Source organism: Megascapheus bottae, chromosome 6, assembly GCF_031878675.1.
Source record: "Megascapheus bottae isolate mThoBot1 chromosome 6, mThoBot2.hap1, whole genome shotgun sequence".
NCBI lineage: Eukaryota > Metazoa > Chordata > Mammalia > Rodentia > Geomyidae > Megascapheus > Megascapheus bottae.
Window position 1 is genome coordinate 83,686,511 of NC_143514.1, and position 24,703 is coordinate 83,711,213.

General features: G+C 55.4%; 1 protein-coding gene across 2 annotated transcripts in view; it reads right to left on the reverse strand.

Annotated features, from left to right (window-relative positions):
* Prkcz (protein kinase C zeta) overlaps positions 1-24,703 on the reverse strand; it is a 109,570-nt gene that overhangs the window by 53,574 nt on the left and 31,293 nt on the right. The window contains exon 1 of one of the 2 annotated variants that reach the window (XM_090335991.1): positions 15,250-15,380. The exons of the other annotated variant lie outside the window; for it this stretch is intronic. The gene's annotated coding sequence lies outside the window, so the exon portion shown is untranslated. Of the gene's footprint in view, positions 1-15,249; positions 15,381-24,703 lie in introns of those variants that run through there. 2 annotated transcript variants of the gene reach the window in all.

Below are 24,703 nucleotides of genomic sequence, written 5' to 3' on the forward strand. Positions count from 1 at the left end.
GTGACGCAAGCAAGCCACACCAACGACACACTTACAGGGCCAGTGCTAGGTTTTGTCACAGCTAAAATCCAGACGACAGGGACAGTGGTGGACACAGTTCAGGGTCCCCATCACCACATGCCCACAAGATCCACCCCAGAAACCACACAGGATCCACCCCGGAATCCACACAGGATCCACCCCGGAATCCACACAGGATCCACCCAGACAAGCGGTGAGCTCGTGGTGACGAGAAGGTCCGTAGCACCTGGCAGGGCCACAGCCCGAGCTCGCCCACCCCTGCTGGCCACACCCGCCTGCCAGAGGCGCCCTCTCTGGTGGTTTACACGCTGCCACAGAGCCGCAGACAGTGGAGGCCATTGTGGCAGACATCCAGGCGCAGCCTGTGGACGGGGAGATCGGGACTCACCTCCCCAGGGCCCTGTTAGGGGCTGAGCACCACGGGACGACCAAGCAGAGGAAGCCTGACACCGACTCCTTCCCGGCTCAGGAGGTGGCAGCCCTGCCACACCTTGGTCTCGGGGTCCCAGTGTCCAGGTGAAGGGGACAGACCTCTGCTGCAGCAGCCACACCCCACGGCCCAGTCCACGCCGAGTCCCAGCCAGATGATGCTGGGATTTGGGGAGAAGGTCAGGCCAGAGGGCACAGCCTTCGGGTAGAACTACTGCCTTAAGAAGAGGCCCCCGGGAACCTGCCCGCCACCCTACCCTGCTGCCACCCCCGGGGTCCACACGTAACCAAGGAAAAGGCTGAATCTAGACTGCTAGATTCTTCTCTGACTTGGGCAGAGATCTTCATGCTCGTCTGCAGCTCCATTAGCAGGACAGGCCATGGAGGGACCAAGGAGGCGGCCAGTGGGGGCATGGGGAGGTCTGGGATCAAGGGTTAGGGGTGGGACAGGCTCCCTGGAGACAGCAAGGCCCCAGGCCTGCCCTTCCAGCTTCATCGATGGTCACAGCCTTTCAGCCTCATCGCTGGGAGTCGAGGGACGGGAATTGAACTTGGTGTCCAGAGCCCTCGCTCACCTGAGGTGCCCTATCTCCAAGCCACACCTCTAACTACCACAAAAGCTTTAAACATAACCATGTATTGTCATTCTTCCACAGCAGGCTGCTCTGCAGCGCTGTCTGGAAACCTACCCCATCTCACCTACTCTTGCCATGCGTGCGTGCATGAGACAGGCTCATTTCTGCCCGGGCTGAGCACCTCTGTAATGAGAACACACAACAAAGCCCCACCGCAAAATCGAGAGCCAGGCCGGGCACCAGAGATGTGTGCCTGTCATCCCAGCTACCAGGAGGTGGAGACCTGAGGGTCACACGAGCCAATCGGGGCAGACAAGACCACGAGGCTCTTATCTAAAATGAACCACCAGAATCAATGGCCATGGAGCCACGGCTCAAGTGAGTGTGAGCAGAAAAAGCTCACAGTGCCCAGGCCCTGCGGGTGACACAAAAACCTCGAGACTCATCTCCAAATAAACACCAGAAAACCAGAAGTGGTGCTGTGGCTCAAGTGGAAGAGCTGAAGAGCTCAGGGACAGTGCCCAGGCCTGGAGTTCAAGCCCCACAAAAAAAAAAAAAAAAAAAAAAAAAAAAAATCAGCATAGGCCCCAAGTTTAAGTTCCAAGACTGACACATAAAAGAAAAAAAAAAACAAAAAACAATCAGGAACTAGTATTAACCTTGTGTTGTTAGCATTTTCTTTAAAAATCGGTAAGTATACAGCTGGACCCAGTGGCACAGGCCTATGTCCTCAGCTGAAATAGGAGGAGGACAGTTGGAGGCCAGTCCATGTTACATAGTGAGACCTGGTATTTAAAAAGTAAATACACAGGGCCGGGAGTTTGGCCTAGTGGTAGAGTGCTTGCCTAGCATGCACAAAGACCCGGGTTCAATTCCTCAGTACCACATACATAGAAAAAAGCCAGTGCTGGGGCTCAGGTGGTAGAGCTCTAGCCTTGAGAAAGTCCAAGGACAGTGCTCAGGCCCTGAGCTCAAGCCCAGGACTGGCAAAGAAAAAATAAATAAATAAAGTACCTTCTTAAAAAAAAAAAAGTAAACACACAAACATGTAAGGATACGTCAAAGTAAAATACTGGAAAGCTCTCCAGAGAATACTACAAGAAGCAATTTGATTTGTTTCCTAGTGTTTTACTACATACTTCAGATGTTCTGTACTCAGCACACTTTGGTTTTATAACCAGAAATACTACGTTAACATCTTCCCCCCCCCCTTTTTCTTTTTCGAGCTGGTTGTGGGGCTTGAACTCTGGACCTAGACGCTGTCCCTGAGCTCTTCAGCACAAGGCTAGAACTTTACCCCTTGAACCACAGAGCTACTTCTGGTTTTCTAGTCGTTAACTGGAGATGTGAGTCTCATAGACTCTCCTGCCCAGGCTGGCTCTGACCCACGATCCTCAGATCTCAGCCTCCTGAGTAGCTAGGATGACAGAGGTGTGTGTGTGTGTGTGTGTGTGTGTGTGTGTGTGTGTGTGTGTGTGTGTGTGTGTGTGTGTGTGTGTGTGTGTGTGTGTGTGTGTGTGTGTGTGTGTGTGTGTTTAGGTACTGAGATGCAAACTCAGGCCCTGATCTGCTAGGCAAATGGGTGTGCTTATGCCTTCGCAGCCTCAGAGACACAGTTATTTATTTACTTTTGCCAGTCCTGGGGCTTGAACTCAGGGCCTGGGCACCGTCCCTGAGCTTTCTTTGCTCAAGACTAGCACTCAACACTCGAGCCACAGGGCCACGTGTGCCTTTTCTGTGTCTGTGGTGCTGAGGAAGGTAAGGAATGGAGCCCAGGGCTTTGTGGGGGGCCCTCAGCCCTGCTGGGGCGGGAAGGGCCGCTCTCCCACCCCACCCCCACGCAGGGACCTGTGGAGGTGCTGGGGGCGTGGGCCGGCAGGAGGAGCACCCGGCCAGGACCTCCCCAAAGGAGGGCACGAAGGACACACCAAGATCAAACCAATGGGCCCCGTCCTTCAGGGGAAGGAGGGCAGGAAAGGAGGGGAAAGGAAGGGGAGGGCGGGAAGTGGCAGGGTCCAGTCCTTGTGGGTCAGAGACGGATGGGGCGCGTGGTGGAGGAGCCAGGCTGGGGCTCAGGACAGGGAGCAGAGGGCCCTTAGAGCTGACCTTCCACAGAGCCACCACTCCGACTCAGGGAGCCTGGAGCCCAGCCTGGCCCCAGCCGAAGCCCCCCTCCACTCAGCCCAGCATGGAGAGAAAGCTGCGATTCAGGGCTGGTGTCACCCTGCGCAGAACAAAGCTTGCCTTCAAGCCAGTGTCCCAGCAGCCAGCACGTGCCAGTCACCGCGCAGCCGGGCCCAGGCCAGCTCTGCCCCCCCCGAAGGCCAGGCCTTACTAGGGCTGTGGACGCTGCTGGCTACTCAAGGGCCACCTACAACCCCGACACCTAGCACCACAAAGGGCGGGACAGGCCTTCCTCTCCGCCAGGGAGCCACCGACCCCTTACCCCAACACCGTTCTCCGCTCACCTGTCCTGGGTTATTCCTTTTGGCAATGCCACACGTCAAAAGACTGTGCTTCACCTCCCGCTGCCTGGGCTGGAAAGCACGTAAGGCTCCTATCTGCCGTCAGCCGCCCCGGGTTTAGAGGTGGAGCGCTGGCTCATGTGGCAGGGCATTAGCCCTGCGCAAAAGAAAGCTCCAGACAGCACCTTGGCCCTAAGTTCAAGCCCTGGGACTGGCACACCAAAAAAAACGTTTCTGGGTGGTGGGATGAGACCAAATGTAAAGATGAGGCGCAGTTTTTACACCCCCTGAAGGGGACGGGAAGGAGGCTTGGCGGTAAAGTACTTGCCCAGCCTGCACACGAACCGAAAAGACGGGAAGTGGAACTGGGACTCCCGCGGTAGGGCGCCAGCCGCGAGCAAAAGAAACCAAGAAAGAAATCCCCTGGACGAGGAGTTCTGGGGAAGTTCACAGCCCAAGAGAACACTCAGGTGTCAGGCTGGGGTCTCGGGACCAGCCTGCACTCTACAGGCTGGGACGCCCAAAGCCAGCCCCAGCACCCGCTCCTCCAAGAATTTCTTTACGAGCAGGGGAAGGGCTAAGATGTAGTATGTGTGAAGCCTATGTTCCACCCCCAGCACAGAAAGGAAGAGGAGGAGGGGGAGGACGGGGAAGAGGAGGAAGAGGAGGAGGAGGAGGAGGAGGAGGAGGAGGAGGGGGAGGAGGAGGAGGAAGAGGAAGAGGAGGAGGAGGAGGAGGAGGGGAAGGAGGAGGGGGAGGAGGAAGAGGAAGAGGAGGAGGGGGGAGGAGAAAGTGGATAAGACAGGCTCGTGGTACATGACTGTAATACCAGGACTGAGAGGCCAGGGCAGGAGAACTTTGATTTGGATGCCTGTCTGGACAAGAGAAAGACGCTATCTCACACATACCAAAAAGTAGGAGAGAGGAAAGTTCCAGAGAGCCGCCGCGTGACAATGGAGATAAAATAACACTACATGGAGAAGATGACACATTTTCTGTTGTCATTGGGCGAGTCTGGACTTGCTGTGTAGACCCCTCCTGCCTCAGCCCAATCCCACACACGCCTCATTTCAAAAGCAACAATGTGTGCAGAAGGAGGAAGGGGAGGGGGAGGGGAACGGAAGGAGGGGGAGGGGGAGGCTGGAAGAGCACGGGTGTGTACGTATCCTCCATGCACTTCCAAACCACCACAGAACCAGGTCGTGTGCTTCCTCCACGCCCCGAAGTTCAGCATCAGAGCACTCGACCTCCCGGGCGGCCCACGCAGTGAGCCGCCAGCCAGTTTGGTGTGCGCCGCCCCAACTTAGAGAAGGACCCCAGGTTCGTGCCACGGAGCCCAATTTGTAAAGTCCGGAGGAAATCTGTTTTTGAAATGGTGAAGAAAAACACTTTTTACTAGGGCCGGGAGCATGGCCCTGATAAAATGGTCCAAGGGCAGAGAGCTCGCCCAGCATGCGTGAAGCCTGGGCTCAATTCCTTGGTTCCACATACATAGAAAAGGCTGGAAATGGCACCGTGGCTCAAGTGGCAGAGGGCTAACCTTGAGCAAAAAGTGTCCAAGGACAGTGCCCAGGTTCTGAGTGAAACCCCCCGGGCTAACACAACAGCAAATAAAAACGATTGGCTATATTGGAAGACAGGTCGATTCTCTGGAGGTTTCTCTGGAAACTTACCAAAAAATGTCAGCCAGGCACCGATGGCTCAACCTCTAATCCCAGCTACTCAGGAGGCCGAGATCTGAGGATGGCAGTTTGAAGCCAGCCTGGGCAGAAAAGTCCCCCTGAGACTCCTATCTCTAACCACTCAAAAAACAGACCTGGGGCGGTGGCTTCAAGTGGTGGAGCACTAACCTGAAGAAAAAAGGGCTCAGGGACAGAACCCAGAGTTCAAGCCCCACGACAACAACGCCACATTGAGAAGGAAATCAGGTTATTTGCCACTAGCTAATATTGGGGGGAAAGAAAAAAATAGGCCAAGCAGATAACAAGCGATGGGTTATTTCTCTGGATTTTGTGATGCTTAGAGTATGTATTAGCATTCTGAAGTGCAGCATTTTTCTCTTCTCATCCCAAACACACATCAACATTTGCAGCTAAAAAGAGATGGAAGAAATGAAGCACAGAGCAAAGCACACACTAGTCCAGCTCACACAACAACGGGCCAGTGAGAATGTGCCACAGTCATTTCTCGAAAGGAGACACAGGACGGGTGAAACAGCCACGCCCAGCGTGCCTGGGGGCACCGGTGTGCAGATAAAAAGTCCTGAGCCGACAGCTATGTTCGCCTCTGCACTGTTCACAATAGCCAGGCGATGGAAACAATCCAGATGCCCCACTGCAGATGAATGGATACAGAAAACGTGGTATATATACACAATGGAATTCTACACAGACAACAGACAAGATAAAATAATGGCATTCGCAGGGAAGTGGATGAATCTAGAGCGAATCATGTTGAGTGAGACAAGTCAAGGCCAAAGGAACAAAAGGCGCATGGTATCCTTAATATGTGGCTATTAAATCCAAAGAGTACAAGAGCAAGGACTCAGTAACTGCATACCCAATGCCATGGACCTGGTACTGGAAATATAAACACAACTACATAGACATAAAAACCTATGACTATGGACATAATGTTTTATTTCTTAAATTAATACGTATCTATGACACACAAACCCTTAGCCTAATTTTGATTATGTTCTAAAATCTAAGTGCCAGTGACTGTATATAGAGCGTCCCTCCTTGAACACTTGTTTGTTAAACACGTCATTTGAAGTATGATGTAAAAATCAATGTTAATAAGTCCGGAGCCAAGTTCGCTGCGTGCTGTGACCCAGGAGGGGGGCAGGGCCCGACACCAGGCTCGGCGAGGACCCCATCACCACCTCCAGCCCCCTTGGACCCACGCTGACGTCATGGAGCCCTGAACAGTCCAGTCTGGCCTGGGGACCCACGGCGTGGCGCGGGGGCCACCCCCGGACAGTCCCTGGCTCCCAGCCATCGCCAGCCGAGGACAACACACACACAGGACATCCCAGCACCCAGGAGGAGGCGGGGGCAGGAGGGTGCAAGCCCCTGGCCAGCCGGGCGGCTGGGGAGACCCAGGAGACGGGAATGTCGTGCTCATAGCCTGACATATGAAACTGTAACCCCAGCATGCAACTCAGCAATAATAACAATGATAACACACGAGATGCGTGACTTAGCAAGCGGGGACGCGCCCGGGTTCTGAGGAGCGGGGCCTGGCGCCCACGGCGTCGGCGAGCCCCCCTCACACATCTCACCTGCAGGTGACCCAGCCCATCACAGTCGCTGGCTGTGCCGGCGAGCTCTGCATCTCGGTAAACAGACGAGAGTCTGACAACACTACCACAGACAAACTGCTACAGAACAAACGTCTTGAAGATGATCCTCCTGAACAAAATTCCGGCAGGTTTTGTCCACGCTCACCTCCCTCCACCTGTGACCACAACCCCAGCCCTCTCTCCTGCCACAGCCCCTCCAAGCCCCGCCTGCACCACTCAGACTCCTCCCCGCACCCTCTCCTGCTGCCAGTCCCCAGATCCATGGGGCAACAGGATGCGGCCCTGCAGACCCAGCCGGACACCCCGGGCAGCTCCAGTCCTCAGGTCCCCAGGCAGGGTGGCAAGGTCTGGGGGCCACAGCGGGAGAGACCTGGGTGCACAGTGCCTGGAACGGCGTGATGGGCTGTCCTTTCACGCTCCCACAGCTCCACTGTGCTGTGACACATATGGGGACAGGAAGTGGACCCAGTCAAATGCACAGGCCGTGGGTGGCACTTACCCTTAGACCCTAACCCTGACCAACACAGCCATGATCGTCCACTCCTTTTTTTTTTTTTGGTCGATTGTGGCACTTGAACTCTGGGTCTGGGTGCAGTCCCTGCATCCTTCAGCTCAAGGCCACCACCCTACCCTTTGAGCCTCAGCCCCGCTTCCCATTTTCTGGTACTTAATTGGAGATAAGCGTCTCATGGTCTGTAGTGCCCCAGGCTGGCTTTGAACTGTGATCCTCAGATCTCAGGCTCCTGAGTAGCCAGGGTGACGGGTGTGAGCACTGTGTCCAGCAGAGAACTACACTACACCAAGCTTCCCCCGATGCGTGGGTCTCCTGGGGGCAGTGGACAGGCAGGTCTAGCTGTCTCCTCCAAGCTGGATTGCTACCGCTTGTTTGTACAGCTCGGTGGCTAAGTGCTTGCCTAGCCCTCCTGAGGCCCCAGGTTTGATCCTCAGCACAACCAGAAGCAAATAGAGAACAGGTAGATTCCATTTAAATAGTGTTATCTACTCGAGCAAGTCATGAGATTTTCATCGTAAAGAGGGAAGAGCACGTAGCTAAAAGCTAAACCACTGGCTCGACCCTCAACCGGCAGCCCAGGGTGAGCTGGACCGGAGAGCAGGGGAGGAGACGGGGACAGCCACTGAGCAGCGGGGGTCACACCTGAGACCAGGGCCTCAGCCCCTGCCGCTGCCTCCCGACACAGCACCACAAGGCACAACAAGTCACCAGAGGCGGCGGGCCCTCTGTTCTGCCAGGGACCCACTATGTGGTCCAGTCACTTGAGAATCAGGTTCAGGAATCGGAAACCTGCCTCAGGGGTTCTCGGCAACATCGCAGCCGCCATCCACCCAGAGCGGCCTGGGTCTGCGGCTGCCACCGGCCCGCCCATGCTGCCAGCGGCCCGGGCCATGACCAGCAGACAGGGGTCATTTTCTGAGCTGCCGTGACAGACCCAAGTGCGCGCTGGGCGTCGCGTCTCCAGCAGCACGACTCCCGCTCGCGGCCTCTGGACCCTGGTGAGGGTTCACTGGGGAAACTGGCCGTGGCTCCGGAGTCTGGCCAGAGAGCCGCGTGTGGAAGAGCACTTATCAGCTATGAATGCAGTAAGCTTGCACTCACAAAGCGAGTAATCACACCTCCAGTCAGCCTCAGTCCTGCTCGTCGTCTTTCTGTGTCAAGCAGACAAGCAGCAACCCAAGAAGATTTGCTTTACCGAGGACGGCCAAAGACACTGGGCCTCACGCGCTTTCGGGGTCCCCCATCTCCCGGACACAGCGCGGGTGGCACAAGGCGCACAGGACAGAGAACCTGCCGGCCTTGCCGAGGAACTGGCACTCCCGCCCGGAAGTGCCAGGGCAGGCAGGGGCGCCAAGCGCCCTGTGCCACCGGGAGGGGGCAGAGCACGGCGCCTGCTCAAGAGAATGACTGGGCATGCTGAGCTGACAGTGACCCTGGCCCTATCCACCTCCGTCACCTAAATACAGCTGTGGATGTCACAGGGGCCACAAGGACAAATACAGGAAGGGAAAATGGTGTCCGGTACCTATCAGACCCACAAGAGCCTACAAGGCAGGCTGGTTCTGTTTGTGAGAACGGCCCCCACCTGGCCACAGGCTGAGGGACGGAGGAGCTGCACACACTACAAAGCAGGAGCAGAGCAAAACCCCAGGCGTGTGTTTGTGTGCCACCACCCCGCCTCTGCAGGTGGGCCAGAGAGCACAGCATGGGGGTGGGGGGGTGGGGGGTGGAGGGTTTACAGGTCCCAGAGGAGGGAGCCGGCCACACCTCAGCCAGGGAGCAGAGCATCAGTGATGTCCACCCTTAGAATCATGACGCAGGGCCACAAGAGGACCCTGTCCCCAAGGGCTTCCTTCAGAGGAGGGGCTCGAACCTGTCATCCTAGCTACTCAGGAGACTGAGATCTCAGGGTCATGGCTCAAAGCCAGCCCGGGCACGGTAGTCCGTAAGACTTCCATCTCTAATGTACCACCAGAAAACTGGAAGTGGTTGCTGTGGCTCAAGGGGTAGGGCGCTCGCCTTGAGCTGAAGAGCCCAGGGACAGCGCCAGGCCCAGAGTCCAAACCCCACGACCAACCCCCCCCAAAAAAGGCTGGCTGGGTGTGGTGTGCACACCTGGGGTCGAAAGTTCTAGGCCACACTGCATGACAAACCCTTGTCTCAAAAAGAAAAAAAAAAAAAGAAATCAAAGGCAATACCAACGGTATTCCACAGCAGCACGGCCATCAGGGACGACGGCGTGGAGCAACAGGCCCGGGCAAAGCGGCCCAAAGGGACTGATGTCTGAGAGTGAATGCCTGCCAGCCACGCACGCACGCACGCACGCACGCACGCAGTCATCACCGAGGAGCCCCCAGCGGGGACCCAGGAGTGACAGACACCGAGGGACGGTGACCATGGGAAAGGGCCGTATCCACCTTCACCTCAACTTTTCTGTAAACACAGAAATGCTCCTCAAAGTCTATTTTAAAGCACACCACCCGGGCCGGGCGTTTGGCCTAGTGGCTGAGTGCTTGCCTGGCACACACGAAGACCAAAGTTCCATTCCCGGGCACCACATACAGAGAAAAGCCGGAAGTGGTGCTGAGGCTCACGTGGTAGAGCTCTGGCCTTGAGAAAGTCCAAGGACGGTGCTCAGGCCCTGAGCTCAAGCCCCAGAACCAGAAAAAGAAAGAAAAGGACCTGCTGGACCACCTGGCCAGCACTCCACAGGGCGAGGCGATGGCTGCTCCCCCCCCGACACACACACACTTGAATTCTTCCCCATACTGCAGGAGACAGATGCAAGGGGGACAAAACGGCCTGTCCTTTCCAAACTCTGCCCACCATCCTTCTCATCTAGACCAGGGGAGGAGGGCCTGCTCGAACGCCCCCTCACGCCGCAGCGTCCTGGGTCCTGCAGGGTTCAGCGCTGGGAAGGCAAATCCAGGGAGAAGAGCTACCCTCGTGTCACCTCCCACACTCCCCACGCCTCCAAGAAGGAAGCACCAGTACGCCAGACAGCCGAGAGAGGAAGCCGGGCAGGAGCGAGCCAGGAGCACACCACCCAGGCCTCAGACGGACCGGAAAGAGAGCTCCCTACAGACTGGCCCTCCACAAGGCCATCAGACCCCGAGCTCAAGACCCCTGACCAGCCAGGAAAAAGACGGACGAGAAGGCTGGGAGCATGGCTCAAGAGCACCAGGCTAGCATGTACTAAGCCCAGTTTATTCCATGCTACTTTCAGGAACAGAAAAAGGAATCAGATAAAGTTCCAGAAGAACAACAAAGGAAAACTGCCCACAAAGCTCACACTGCTCAAGTTCCCAGCAAAAGTTAAGACTGGGAGACAGGGAGGAAAGGGGCACATTATCCAAAAATGAGCATACCCTTTACCTGAGTTACACCCCTGCAACCCTGTACATCACTCGTAATAACAATAAAAAATGTCTGAGAGCCGGGCGCAGCGGCTGTCATCCTAGCTCCCCAGGAGATCTGAGGACTGCGGTTCAAAGCCAGCCCAGGCGCTCAAGATCATGAGACTCTTATCTCCAATTAACCACCCGGAAACTGGAGGTGACGCTGTGGCTCAAGGGGTAGGGCATAGCCTTGAGCTGAAGAGCTCAGGGACAGAGCCCAAGGCCAGAGTTCAAGTCCTACATGGGGGGGTCGGGGATCTTAAACCGGGCACTAGTGGCTCTCACGCCTGTCATCCCAGCTACTCAGGAGGCTGAGATCTGAGGATCCTGGTTCAAAGCCAGCCTGGGCACTACAAAGCCCATGAGACTCTTATCTCCAATTAACGTCTAGAAAACCGGAAGTGGGGCCTGGCTCCAGGGTAGGGCCCAAGCCTTGAGCTGAAGAGCTCAGGGCAGTGCCTGACCCACAAAAAACTTACATAAATAAACAAGCAAGCAAACCGCTCTCTCTACTGTTCCACCACACTGACACATCCTGGACACGGAGGCTGACCCACCGCACGCCCCACACCTAGGACTGTCGTCAGGAGGAGGGCCCACGGTCACCGAGAGTGGCCAGGAACGCTGGCCGACCCGCAGGCGTGTTTCCAGGTCCTGAGACCCCGTCCCAGGGGGGAGCAGACAAGGCCTGGAGGGCGGTTCTGCAAGCTGAGAATGACTTTCCAAAATGGAGACAGAATCAGGACAGGCACTGGGATGGAGGAAAACCCACAGTTGTACAAAAAAGGGTGTGCAAGCCATGTGGCTCCCACATGCTTCTGTCACCTGTCACCACACAGACACACCCTACTGGGACCACAGAGGAAGGAGACTCGGCAGGGCCTGGGAGAGCAAAGTCTAGAAAGAGGAGCACAGTATGCTGCCTTGAAACCAGGAGATAAACACCGCGAGGACATGCGCCGCGGACACGGGGACAGAGGGAGCGCTCCCGGGGAGCAGGGGCTCTCCTTCAGCCACACGGGACACGGGGACAGAGGGAGCGCTCCCGGGGAGCCACACCGGACCTCTCCACAGATCTTTCCCCTTCTCCGCCAGGACCGGAACTTGGCGGTCCCAGCTGTTATCGCGAGGGCCTCGCCTAATCGGACCCTCCTAGGCTCACAGCAGACTAGGAAAAGAGAGCTAACTCAACCAGCTCCCCTGCGTTCCAACACCCCTGGACTAAAACTACAAAACAATAAAACCATATGTTCTGTTCTCTATTTTTCTTTTCCTGGGAGATGCCTCCAGGTCTTCTTGTTCTTTAATTGTGTTGAGCTCAGGGCATGCGTAGTTCATGGCTTAACCAGCCAGTCCTTTTTCTGTTTACTCCTCGTCTGGGGATGACCTTGGGTTTTCACGGGCGGGTCTCCTGCCAGGCTGAGGTAAGAGGTGCACGAGTGCAAGGAGCATGGGCTTTCTTAGGTGTCACGCCAGTCCTAAGTTATGTCCACATTCTTATCTAAACATAAACATGGAAGCCAGGAGCCAGTTCTCACACCCATAATCCTAGCTACTTAGAAGGCTAAGCCTGGATCGCAGTTTGAGCCCCGACAGGCAGCGTTCACAGGACTGTCAAGCAAGGACTGCGCGTGGGGGAGCGTGGCTGTCACCCGAGCTACAGAAGGAGGCCACCAGGGAGGGTGGGGAGCCAGGCCCGAGCCCGGGGAAGGAGGGCAGAGCCTAGCTGAAATGTAACCAGGACAAAAATAAAAATAAATAAAAAATAAACAAAGCACTAGCAGGCTGGGCGCGTGGCCTAGGGGTAGAGAGCTCACCTAGCAGGCACAGAGCCCTGGGTTCAAGTCCTCTGTACCACAGACACAGAAAAGGCCAGAAGTGGCACTGAGGCTCAAGTGGTACCTGCACTTCCTTTGGGCAAAAAGTGTCAAAGGACAGTGCCAGGCCTTGAGTTCAAGCCCCAGGACTGGCAAATACCATACACACATCAATAAACCCAAAACCCAGGTGGGCTTCACACACACTCATGAGCAGGAACAATTCCAGTTTTCCTGACCAGGACGAGACGCAGCCCAGCTTTCGGTGCTCCACAGGACCTCGGCTCATCTTCTCTCCATCACTTCACCAGGAGAGGGAGGGCCCAAGGCCCAGATGACCAGGGCAACCAGGAGGGAAGGGCGGTGGCCAGACTCCACCGTGCTTGCAGTCTTGCTGGACATCAGCAAGAGAGATGCTAAAGATGAAGCTCTTGAAAGAAAACACCCATTCAAAACACCAAGGAAGCTGCAAGAGCAAGGCCAGGGCCCCTTCAGCACCTCCCTGACACTGTCAAGAGTGCCCCGTGTGCCAAACACACACACACACGTGGGCCACACTGAGGCCTCAGCCGTCAGACACTGCCTGCACACCAAGCTGTCAGCCCGGACTCCCTTTCTGGTCAGCCACAGCCCCTCCTGGGCAACGCAGGCCAGCAGGTCACCACGGCCGCCTGGGGAGGCCTCAAGACAGGAAAAGGAGAGGCACCATTTGCAAACCTGTGTCCTGCTCCATGCACGGGGGAGTCCTTACCCTTCCAGTGCTGGACAAGTGATTGTTTCAGAGGGCAAAAAGCCGTCCTGCCCTTCCATAAAGCAACCCTTTCAGGGTTCCTGCTCCATGCTGCCTCTCAGCCCGGCCTGGACACCTCAGGGTGACCAGTGAGTTCACAGGATAATGGTTCATGGAAGCAATGGCCTCAAATTACTGTCTGTCCCACCAGGAGAAGTGGTTTGGGCATGTGCAAAGGCCCTGTAACTCTGGGTGCCAGGGGGGCAAGTCAGATGCCCTTAAGCACTGACGGGTGAGTACAAAAAGGCACATTCTGGTCCTTCAGGAGTCCCCTTGTTGTCCTGGGACCACGTGTGTGGCCTCCCCAGAGTAGCTCCCTGCTCACAGCAGGCCCAGGTCACAGAGGAGCCGCTGGGAGCCCCCCCCCTGAACTGGGCAGACCTTCCACACCCTCGGGCTTAGTCAGAGAGGTCGCCCCCACCGTAGCCTCCCGTGGCCACCAGGACCACAGCCAACCCTGACATCCCTCCAGATCCCCACGAGGGAGGGCAAGGGCTCTCAAGACAGCATGGGTGTGCGAGGTCAGAGCCGCCGGCGGCCTTACCCACAACTCCTTACATAACTGCTGGCAGCTGGGAACTTTGTAGAGCCAGCAGAGGGCCTCACAGTGACGGCCACAGCTGAGTCTGGACGCCAACAGGACAAGACCCCAGCCACTCCACCGGCATCCACACAGGGCAGCTTTGGGAGGGGCCTCGCGCTATGCTATGTCCGGGTCGTGGCTCTCACTGCACCCTGTACCACGCAGCGCAGGGGCCACGGGGCCAGAGGCCACCAGCAGGCCCCAAAGCTTACAGGTTGAGGGTACAAATCAGACACACACCCTCAGTGTGGCCAGGGTGTAAAAGGAAAGGGCACAGCACCCACGCAGCCACCCCACAAGCTATGACACAGCTCCTTTCTCCCGGTACCTCATAGAGGGAGCCGTTTCCTATTCACCCACCCACACCGTTGGATCATCCAAGGACCCCAAAACAAGCAAATCACCTTGCAACCTACGCCGGCCCCAGGAAGCTGCCTGTGCCCAGGAGGGGGACTCGCCCTGTGGCCCAGGGCCCCGGCACCATCTGCCTCCAGGTGGCCTGGTCTTCCCAGGCCCTGGGGAGGGGAAGGAGAGGAGCAGGCTGGCAGTTTCTGGACTCTTTTCTTGTCTTCTTACAAAAATGCCTTGTCAAATGAATGCTGGAGAAGCAGCCCCTGTCCACGTCCCCACCAGTGCAGCCTGCACGCCCCGGCCATTGGTGTCCACCTCCAACCAGGTCCACACGGAGCACCGGCCCACAGCCCTGCTCCCTGCCCACACGCAGGCCCGGGCCGTGGGCCGTCCATGCCAGCACTGCCTGCACCCCCCGGGCCAGCCAGGCTCGGCGAGCACAGCCCAGGGCGCTGGTTTCTGAGCAGGTGCTGGCCGCGGAGGCAGGGCCCAGCCGGGGCTCTGGATCGTGGTCCTGTCCAGCCCACCCGCCGCCTTGCAGCAATGCAGGATGAACGGCACAGGCACGCACGCCCGCTCCAGCCACGACACTCACATTCGCGGTCGCAAAAGCCCAGCCACTGCCACACTCCCGGTAGCCAGAGAGTCCCCAGGGCTCCGTGGAGCTCGCGCTCGCCAGCCGCTGCACCCGCAGCCCAGCCAGGCCTAGGGCACACACCGCCTGCGCCCATCTTCCCTCATGCCTGCGTCAGCCGCAGACTCGGCACGCCACGCGACACCTTCTGTTTCAGGAAAATCTGTCACCCCAGAAAACAACAGCCTCTCGGCGAGCTCCCTCCAGCACCGCGGAGCTGGGCTGCTGCTGCAGAGCGGCGCTGGAGCATCCATGCCACACAGGCTGTGGCAGAGCCGGGAGACCCCAGGCACGGCCGCGCCGCGCCACCCGCGCCACGCACACGGCCTGCAGCCCACCACGGCGGCCCGACAGCACCGCTTACTCACCGGCTCTCTCCTCTGGCCTCCTCAGCCCGGGTTCTTTATGCTCTATGGGAGGGCGGTGGGCGTGCACCGAGGCATCTTCTGTCCCTTTAACTGCGGTGTCCTCCGGCCTCCCGCCGGCCCACAATAGGCAGGGTGAGCGATAGATCTACGCTGGGCTGGGCGATGGCTGGGGGAGCAGACATCTAATGGAAGGCTGGCTGTCCCGCTCCCGCCTCTCACATCCCTGCCTGCTCCTGTCTCCAGGCCCGGGTGGTACCCAGCTCCCCCGGGAGAGCTGCAGCCGGCAGCTGAGGCACAAACTAAAACACGGCATGGATACCAGGGAGCTGACGTCACATGAAAACAAGCCTCTCTGCACTGAGACGCGCTGGGGAGGACACGAGGGGCAGCGGCCGGGGAGGGAGGCCAGGGTCAGCCCCGGGGCCCCGCACACACGTGGGGCCAAGGCAGTCCACGGCAGCCTCTGCCATGACGACCCACCTGTGACCTGACCAGACCCAGGACCAGGCGGCCTTGGTTCTGTCTACATCTACCATCAGGACCCCACCACGGACCCAGCCAGGGGCAGGGCGGGAAAGACAAGCTCCCGGGAGCTGGCCTGGAAGGTGAGGGGTGAACCCAGGTACCCCGCAGTTCTAATGATCTCCGGGAAGCCCCAGCAGGGGCCCACGTGACCCCCCCCCCCCGAGACCCCGGGGAGGCATCACACCGGGGTGGGCACCGAGGTCTCAGGCCAGCACCGGACTCCAGGGAAGGCCAGTCTGCAGCAGCTGGGAGACCCTGCGGGTCCATCCTCACCCAGGGAGCACGTCCTGGAAGCAGCACGCCGCCCCCCCCCCCCAGGACCCCCATAAGACGGCCCCAGAAATGACTCCTACCAGCCAAGCTTCTGTCGGCCCACCTGCCTCACCAGATAGCTCCACCGGAATCAATCCCTAGCCCAGGTCCTCTTCTTCCTTTACCCCTCACACCCTCTGCCTCCCGGCCAGCCCTGGGCTTCCCTGCACGACCTGGCGGGGGTGGGAGGGAGGCCCCGCCTTGGGGAGCTTCTCAGTGTTGTGTGTCCCCTAACCTGCTGGCCACAGCACAGTGGAATCATAGACACCTAGCTGGACTCCCGCATGGGTGGTTATGTGTGCTCATGGATTCCAGGTCAAAGCCCTGGGTTCAAATTCTAGCTCCTTCCGTCACTCACGCAGGGAGAGCTTCCTCCTCTGGGGCATTTCGTGAAGTGTGAAACTCAAAGACACAATGCGGACCAGTAGCGTTCCCAAAAGCAGTGCCCATGCTACTTTTATGAGGCGGAGTCTTGGCACCTGGTCCTCTAAACGAGCGAGCAAAGATTCGTATATTAGTACTTGACTGAATAAAACAAAATTTTGTGACACTACAGTTTTAACTCAGAGCCTTGCACGTGCTAAGCAGGCACTATCCCACCTGAGCCATAATCCCCAACCATTTTGCTTTAATAATTTTGGATGGTTAGGGTCTTACATTTAAACCCAGGCTAGCCTAGACTAAAATCATCCTATTTTTTTATTTTTTTCCAGTCCTAGGCTTGAGCTCAGGGCTTGAGCACTGTCCTTGGACTTTCTCAAGGCTAGAGCTCTACCACTTGAGCCTCAGCACCAATTCCACCTTTTTTTTTCTATGTATGTGGTACCGAGGAATCGAACCCAGGTCTTTGTGCATGCTAGGCAAGAAATCTACCACTAGGCCAGACTCCCGGCCCTAAAATCATCCTATTTTTACAACTATCTTGCATCCTACTCGACCCCTGAAAAGCATCTCCCACCATGTGCAGCTTACTGGCTGAGAGAGGGTCTCATTAACTTTTTGTCTAGGCTGCTCTTGAACCATGATATTCCTGACCTCTCCTTCTCCAGTAGCAGGGATTATAGAACAGTATGTTAAGACACATTAAAGGGCTGGGATGCAGCTCAGTAGCAAAGCGCTTACCTAGCAAGTGTAACATCCTTGGTTCATCCCCAGGAACAAAAAAGAAAAGACAAAAAAACAAACAAAAAATACAGTTAAAAAAAAAAAACACATTTACCTGGGCACTGGGGGCTCACAGTGGCTCATGCCTGTAATCCTAGCTATTCATGAGGCTGAGATCTGAGGATCACAGTTCAAAGCCAGCCCAAGCACTAAAGAACATGATATACTCATCTCCAATTAATTTCTAGAAAACAGAAAGAGGGGCTATGGCTTAAAGGTAGTGCAGTAGCCTTGAGCTAAAGAGCTCAGGGACAGTGCCCAGGCCGAGTTCAAGACCCTCCCCCCCCCCAAAAAAAAAACCATGTAGCAGGAGTTTGGCCTAGTGGTAGAGTGCTTGCCTGGCATGCACAAAGACCCAGGCTTGATTCCTTAGTACCACATATAGAAAAAAAGCCACAAGTGGTGCTGTGGCTCAAGTGATAGAGCTCGAGCCTTGAGAAAATCCAAGGACAGTGCTCAGGCCCTGAGCCCAAGCCCAGGAACTGGCAAAAAAAAAAATGTGGGCCAGGGCCGGGAGTTTGGCCTAGTGGTTAAAGTGCTTGCCTAGCATGCACGAAGACCCGGGTTCGATTCCTTGGTACCACATATATAGAAAAAGCCGGAAGTGGTGCGGAGGCTCAAGTGGTAGAGCTCTAGCCTTGAGAAAATCCAAGGACAGTGCTCAGGCCCTGAGCTCAAGCCCAGGACTGGCAAAAAAAAAAAAAGTGGGCCAGGTGCTAGTGACTCATGCCTATAATCCTAGCTACTCAGGAGGCTGAAATCTGAGTGAGAATCATGTTCAAAGCCAGCCACTAAAGTCAGTGAGACTCTTATTTCCAATTAACCACCAGAAAACCAGAAGTGGTGCTAGAACTCAAGTGGAAGTTGAGTGGTAGAATACTAGCCTTGCGCTGAAGAGCTCAGAGGCAGTGAGAGACCAGGCCCAGAGTTCAAGCCCCAGGATTGGCAAAAATGACTGATGATGATGATGATGATGATGACAACAATGACGACACAAATTTCAGTGTCCGTAGCACAGTTTTATTAAGACCTGGCCATACGGTCACCAAGACTTCATCCACAACGGCAACCAGGGGTAATGTGACACCTGGCGCTCCACTGGACCCAGCGGAAGGCCTCTGACTAAGATCACACAATCACAAAGCAGCAAACCCTCAGAACCACACTGGGTCAGCAGGGAGTGCAGGGCTTCCCGGACCTACGTAAAAATAAACACGCACTATCAGCTCTCCGTCGCTACCACTGTCCTTCAGCCAAGTTCTCTCTTCTAATCCACCCTAAAAGACCCAGCGTTGGAGAACTCTAGAAAACCTGGCTGCACAGGCAGGCTGCTCATTCTGTTGGAAGCCTATTTTAGACAGGAAAGTAGCTTTTCCAGTGTATGGCAAATAATGAGGCAAAGCTGAATGAAGCAAAACAATGTGTTTTACACAAAACAATGTACATACCTATAAGTACCAGGACTCATGGTTAAGCTGGCTGGAAAGGACTCTATAGTAACCAAGCCTCAGTTCTAGGCACTGGCCCTGCACCGGCCCAGCCAGACACCCCGCCCTAGGGCCCCGCCAACCGAGACCCGCTCCCAGCCCAGCTCGGCTCTTCACCTCGGGCAATGGGAGGTTTTCAGTTATACTGACCATCCCCTGGCCTCTCAGAACACTGACCGCTCACCGGACTCCCTGGGCACTGAGCACACGCTGGCAGCTATGCCCAGCAGCCAGGCCCCTGTCTACACTTCCAAACGCCACTACCACGTCCGCATGACAGGGCAATCTGTGGGACATAATACGGAAGTTCTTGAAAAATTACTGGAATTACCCATGTCCCGACAGCCCCAGGCCTGGGCAGAACTGAAAGCAGGATGCAGATGAGGACGCATGTTCACAGCAGCTGAAATAGAGGCTTGCCCAGTGCGGGTGCACTGAGGACAAGATGGAGAGGCACACTGCATGCCAACAGCCTTACAAAGGCCGGAGCTTCTGCCACATGCCAGAGCACGGCAGAGCCGTGAGCACCTCTCGCGCGGGGACACACGCCGGTCACAAACACTACACAAGGCCACCAGGGAAGCCAGACTCACAGAGAGACCGAGGACATTTAACCTGTGTTAAGCTAGACGCAGGACTGACAAGTGGACTGCACAGACGGCTGTACAATAATCCAAGTAAGAGCCGGGCACCAATGGCTTATACCCCCAATGCCAGCTCCTCAGGGGCTGAGGGCTAACGATACCACTGCAAAGCCAGCGTGGGCAGAAAAGTCTGTGAGACCCTTAGCTCCAATGTAACCCACAAAAACCTGGAAGTAGATCTGGGCTCAACGGGTAGGGCGCTAACCCTGAGCACAAAAGCTCAGGGACACTGCTCAGGCCGTGAGTTCAAGCCCCAGAATTGGCATGTGCACCCACACCAGCACACAAAGAATAATGTCAACACTGACATACTGATTAACAATAAACTTTTTTCTTTGGTGGGTCATGGGACTTGAACTTGGCCCTGAGCAATCCAGCTCCAGGCTACCGCCCTACCCGGGCCTGGGTGCTGTGCCTCAGCTCTTCAGCTCAAGACAACCACCCGACCCTTCCCTTGAGCCAAGCCTCACTTCCCATTTTCTAGAGGTTAATTGGAGATAAGAGTCTCAGGTCCTTTTGTGCTTTGAACTTTGATCCTCAGATCTCAGCCCCCATGCCTGGGCACATTCACAAATGGTTACACCAGGCAGGGCATAGTGGTACACACCTGTAACGCCAGCACTGATGGGGAGACGGAGACAGAAACACATCGAGTCTGAGGTCAGCTTGGGTAATGTGAAAAACCCTACCTCAAAATGAAAGAAGTTAGTGGGGCTGGGCACAGAGGCTCACGCCCGTCATCCCAGCTACTCAGGAGGCCGAGAACTGAGGACCAAGGTTCAAAGCCAGCCTGGGCACTAAATTCCTTGAGACTCATCTCCAATTAACCTCTAGAAAACAGGCAGTGGGGCTTGGCTCAAGGGTAGGGTGGCAGGCTTGAGCTGAAGAGCTCAGGGACAGCGCCCAGGCCCAGAGCTCAAGTCCCATGAACCACAAATTAAAAAAAAAACAACAAAGTTTGATGGTAAACTCTTTTTTTGTTGTTGTTGTCAGTCCTGTCCTTGGGCTCTCTCAAGGCTACACCCTGAGCCACAGCACCACTTCCGGCTTTTTTTTTTCCCCTACGTATGTGGTACCGAGGAATGGAACCCAGGTCTTCGTGCATGCGAGGCAAGCACTCTGCCACCAGGCCACACTCCCGGCCCCTGATGGTAAATTCTGTTAGGAGATCTTTACTAGAGTTTTCAATCATGGAAAACCAGAGTCACAGCCAGGCGCCAGTGGCTATGATCCCAGCTACTCAGAAGGCTGAGATGTGAGGGTGCCCACAGATCCCTCACGGGGGAAAGGGAGAGGGGGAGGACCCCTCACGGGAAGGGGAGGCCTCCTCACTGACCCTCAGCACAGCAGAGCCCCACAGAGTGGCAGGGGCCCGCTGGTCATGTGTGCTGGTCATGTGGATACCAGCTGAGTCACATGGCAAGGCCACACACGGAAGCCTGGAGACCCCGCCGGGCAGCGTGTGTCTCACCCTCTCCCGGACACTCTGAACCCTCAACCACCCAGTCAAGAGGACAGGAAAATGGGAGGGAGGAGACCCCCCGTCTCTTACATTTCCCCAGTACCCAGTCCTGGACCTCTGCAAAGGGTCCATGGAAAGGGTCAGCAAAGGTGAGTGCCTGGCAGAGCCTGGCTCCGCAGTGGTATCTGAAGGACCTGCTCACACGCCCGAGTCCTGCTCATAGCTCGGCGTGTTCTCTGTGTGCCCACTGCCACCATGTCCAGAGCCCCCGCCCTGTGCTGGAACAGCTGGACCAACCCTGCACCCACCCCACCAGAAGGCAGGGCAGACCAGGCATCCAAGAAGAGGAGGTGGCCCTGCTGTGAGCAGGGGGATCGGAACAACCCGACGCAGAGCCGGACAAAATGCATGGAGGCTCCCCTGTGCCCGAGACCAGCAGGAAACAAGACATGGACATGACCAGAGATGGTAACGACGGGTCAGGGTCAGGAGCAGGGCCCAGGGGAAGCGGGCGCGGCAGCAATCACGATGTCTGGGTTCAGATTCCTCCACACCACACGCAAGACACAGCTGAGAAGGCTGGGTGGCTCCGGGGCAGAGGGCGGAGCTGGAGAACCCGGCACACACCTGGGCAGCGGCCACCACTCACAGCTCCTGCTCACAAACACTCGGGAACACGGCGGACCAAACTCCCTGCCTGCCTCCTCACTCTACTCTTCAGTGTGTGCTCAACTCCACACCTCACTCTACTCTTCAGTGTCCTCAACTCCACACCTCATTCTACTCTTCAGTGTCCTCAACTCCACACCTCATTCTACTCTTCAGTGTGTGCTCAACTCCACAGCTCATTCTACTCTTCAGTGTCCTCAACTCCACACCTCATTCTACTCTTCAGTGTCCTCAACTCCACACCTCACTCTACTCTTCAGTGTCCTCAACTCCACACCTCACTCTACTCTTCAGTGTCCTCAACTCCACACCTCATTCTACTCTTCAGTGTCCTCAACTCCACACCTCATTCTACTCTTCAGTGTCCTCAACTCCACAGCTCATTCTACTCTTCAGTGTCCTCAACTCCACACCTCATTCTACTCTTCAGTGTCCTCAACTCCACACCTCACTCTACTCTTCAGTGTCCTCAACTCCACACCTCACTCTACTCTTCAGTGTCCTCAACTCCACACCTCATTCTACTCTTCAGTGTCCTCAACTCCACACCTCATTCTACTCTTCAGTGTCCTCAACTCCACACTTCACTCTACTCTTCAGTGTCCTCAACTCCACACCTCATTCTACTCTTCAGTGTGTGCTCAACTCCACACCTCACTCTACTCTTCAGTGTCCTCAACTCCACACCTCACTCTACTCTTCAGTGTCCTCAACTCCACACCTCATTCTACTCTTCAGTGTGTGCTCAACTCCACACCTCATTCTACTCTTCAGTGTCCTCAACTCCACACCTCATTCTACTCTTCAGTGAGTGCTCAACTCCACACCTCATTCTACTCTTCAGTGTCCTCAACTCCACACCTCATTCTACTCTTCAGTGTGTCCTCAACTCCACACCTCATTCTACTCTTCAGTGTGTCCTCAACTCCACACCTCACTCTACTCTTCAGTGTCCTCAACTCCACACCTCATTCAACTCTTCAGTGTCCTCAACTCCACACCTCATTCTACTCTTCAGTGTCCTCAAGTCCACACCTCACTCTACTCTTCAGTGTCCTCAACTCCACACCTCATTCTACTCTTCAGTGAGTGCTCAACTCCACACCTCATTCTACTCTTCAGTGTCCTCAACTCCACACCTCATTCTACTCTTCAGTGTCCTCAACTCCACACCTCATTCTACTCTTCAGTGTCCTCAACTCCACAGCTCATTCTACTCTTCAGTGTCCTCAACTCCACACCTCATTCTACTCTTCAGTGTCCTCAACTCCACACCTCACTCTACTCTTCAGTGTCCTCAACTCCACACCTCATTCTACTCTTCAGTGAGTGCTCAACTCCACACCTCATTCTACTCTTCAGTGTCCTCAACTCCACACCTCATTCTACTCTTCAGTGTGTGCTCAACTCCACAGCTCATTCTACTCTTCAGTGTCCTCAACTCCACACCTCATTCTACTCTTCAGTGTCCTCAACTCCACACCTCACTCTACTCTTCAGTGTCCTCAACTCCACACCTCACTCTACTCTTCAGTGTCCTCAACTCCACACCTCATTCTACTCTTCAGTGTCCTCAACTCCACACCTCATTCTACTCTTCAGTGTCCTCAACTCCACAGCTCATTCTACTCTTCAGTGTCCTCAACTCCACACCTCATTCTACTCTTCAGTGTCCTCAAGTCCACACCTCACTCTACTCTTCAGTGTCCTCAACTCCACACCTCATTCTACTCTTCAGTGAGTGCTCAACTCCACACCTCATTCTACTCTTCAGTGTCCTCAACTCCACACCTCATTCTACTCTTCAGTGTGTCCTCAACTCCACACCTCATTCTACTCTTCAGTGTGTCCTCAACTCCACACCTCACTCTACTCTTCAGTGTCCTCAACTCCACACCTCATTCTACTCTTCAGTGTCCTCAACTCCACACCTCATTCTACTCTTCAGTGTCCTCAAGTCCACACCTCACTCTACTCTTCAGTGTCCTCAACTCCACACCTCATTCTACTCTTCAGTGAGTGCTCAACTCCACACCTCATTCTACTCTTCAGTGTCCTCAACTCCACACCTCATTCTACTCTTCAGTGTCCTCAACTCCACACCTCATTCTACTCTTCAGTGAGTGCTCAACTCCACACCTCATTCTACTCTTCAGTGTCCTCAACTCCACACCTCACTCTACTCTTCAGTGTCCTCAACTCCACACCTCACTCTACTCTTCAGTGTGTGCTCAACTCCACAGCTCATTCTACTCTTCAGTGTCCTCAACTCCACACCTCATTCTACTCTTCAGTGTGTGCTCAACTCCACACCTCATTCTACTCTTCAGTGTCCTCAACTCCACACCTCACTCTACTCTTCAGTGTCCTCAACTCCACACCTCATTCTACTCTTCAGTGTCCTCAACTCCACACCTCATTCTACTTTTCAGTGTCCTCAACTCCACACCTCATTCTACTCTTCAGTGTCCTCAACTCCACACCTCACTCTACTCTTCAGTGTGTGCTCAACTCCACACCTCATTCTACTCTTCAGTGTCCTCAACTCCACACCTCATTCTACTCTTCAGTGTGTGCTCAACTCCACAGCTCATTCTACTCTTCAGTGTCCTCAACTCCACACCTCATTCTACTCTTCAGTGTCCTCAACTCACACCTCATTCTACTCTTCAGTGTCCTCAACTCCACACCTCATTCTACTCTTCAGTGTCCTCAACTCCACACCTCATTCTACTCTTCAGTGTCCTCAACTCCACACCTCATTCTACTCTTCAGTGTCCTCAACTCCACACCTCACTCTACTCTTCAGTGTCCTCAACTCCACACCTCATTCTACTCTTCAGTGTCCTCAACTCCACACCTCATTCTACTCTTCAGTGTCCTCAACTCCACACCTCATTTTACTCTTCAGTGTCCTCAACTCCACACCTCACTCTACTCTTCAGTGTCCTCAAGTCCACACCTCACTCTACTCTTCAGTGTCCTCAACTCCACACCTCACTCTACTCTTCAGTGTCCTCAACTCCACACCTCACTCTACTCTTCAGTGTCCTCAACTCCACACCTCACTCTACTCTTCAGTGTCCTCAACTCCACACCTCACTCTACTCTTCAGTGTCCTCAACTCCACACCTCATTCTACTCTTCAGTGTCCTCAACTCCACACCTCATTCTACTCTTCAGTGTCCTCA